General features: G+C 46.3%; 1 pseudogene; it reads left to right on the forward strand.

Moving 5' to 3' along the window:
• Positions 1-501: 501 nt before the first annotated feature.
• On the forward strand, positions 502-1488 carry LOC149997326 (PIN2/TERF1-interacting telomerase inhibitor 1 pseudogene; annotated as a pseudogene).
• Positions 1489-1701: the final 213 nt, after the last annotated feature.

Here is a 1701-nt window from a genome sequence, read left to right on the forward strand (position 1 = left end):
AGGGATGGCAGGTGTCTTTCAGGCAGATGACCTAACTAGTGCTGATTAGGCAGTTCCTGGTGGACTGATTTAAGATTCCTTTTCTGGGAGAGCTAAAACTGTAATTAGGTTAAGTCTCCATTTGGTGATGTGGGGCTTAGCATAAGCAACTCCATTTTGGGACTGTGGTCTTGTTTATTATGCTCTTATAGAACAACCAGACTGGCTCTCTTTTGCACTGTGACTCCATTTCCTGTGGCTGTGGTGGAAATTCTCTGGACGGGCTGGTGATGGGAAACTCTGAAGACTAGCCATAAGTGCATAAAAGGGGGTATGCTGCCCAGCCTTTGGTTCTAAGCTCTAGGCTGCCACTATGCCACTTAGTCATAAAGAATTCCCCATCAAGGCTGCTGCAGTTCTCTGGCATGCATGTCAGGTGTTTCTAGTTTCCCCACCAGATGTCTGGCCTGCCACCCTGGCTGCTCAGGTCTTATGGCCCGCTGGCCTCACAGGCTCTGCGACATGTCGATGCTGGCTGAGCATCAGTGGAAGAAGTGGGCTGTGGATCCAAGAAATGCCATGTGGAGTAATGATGATTCTGAGTTTGTCCACAGGGTGCTGGAGAAGATATGGTGGCCTAAAGGAAAGGGTTTAAGGGCTCAAGAGCAAGGAGCCACACATTATATTAAAGTTCAAGTTGAAAACAACCACCTTGGACTTGGAGCTACGATCAATAATGAAGACAACTGAGTTGCTCATCAGGATGATCTTAACCAGTTTCTGGCTTAACTGAACACTTGTGATAGGCCGGAAACTGCAGACTCCTCCACAGACAACAAGGAAAAGAAATCTTTCAGCCTTGAAGAAAAGTCCAAAGTCTCCCAAAACTGTGTTCATTATAAGGAATTCACAAAAAGGAAGGACTTATCATCTTGGAGCAAAACAGATCTTGATGCTTTCTGGAGGAAAAAAGTAAACACAGTAGAAAGACTCCTGAGGATGATTCCAGTCCTGTTACTCTATATGGGAATAAGTCCTCTGCTGCCAACACCCATGCCTCCACCACCCAGTAAGACTTTGCCAAGAGGAAGGCAGAGCTAAAGTACGAGCCACAGGTCATGGCTGCATGGCCTGACCTTCCAGAGACCCACATGGAAAGGAAACAGGGAAAGAAAAGAAAGAAGCAAAGGATAAAATTGTAGAGTATAACGCCCAACCTAAGACCAAGGAAAAGAGAGACCAACCACGTTGAGCAGCAGCTCAGAGACTCTTCTTGGGATGAGGAAGGGGAGGATTGTGTGAGGCCACTCAAAGACCAGGACTTACCACCAGAGCCCCCCAAAAAAGGGGGAAAAAGAAAAGCTACAAAAGCAAGTGGATGATGGTACGGTAGATGAAACACCAATGAAAAAAGAAGAAAAAGAAGAAAGGTTTCAGATAAAGTCTCTTGAGCCAGGGCCTTTCGGCCACTCAGACATCAGGGTGCTGCTGGCAAACACCTTGGCCTGAAATCAGAGCAGAGTTCACCCTTGAGTGTCTGTGCATGTCCTTTAGCAGGCCTGAGCCTCATCCTCTCACCACATGCCTCCCCAAGCATATTCCCAGGACAACTTTTTAATGTTCCAAATCATGGCTCTTATAGACAAATGAATTTCTGTATTGACTGAGAAAATAAGAAAGAATTCCCCATTGAGTCCAGCCTAGCTTACTGGACTTTTGTCT

The sequence above is a fragment of the Furipterus horrens genome, unplaced genomic scaffold (assembly GCF_987537825.1).
Source record: "Furipterus horrens unplaced genomic scaffold, mFurHor1.1.pri manual_scaffold_11, whole genome shotgun sequence".
Classification (NCBI taxonomy): domain Eukaryota; kingdom Metazoa; phylum Chordata; class Mammalia; order Chiroptera; family Furipteridae; genus Furipterus; species Furipterus horrens.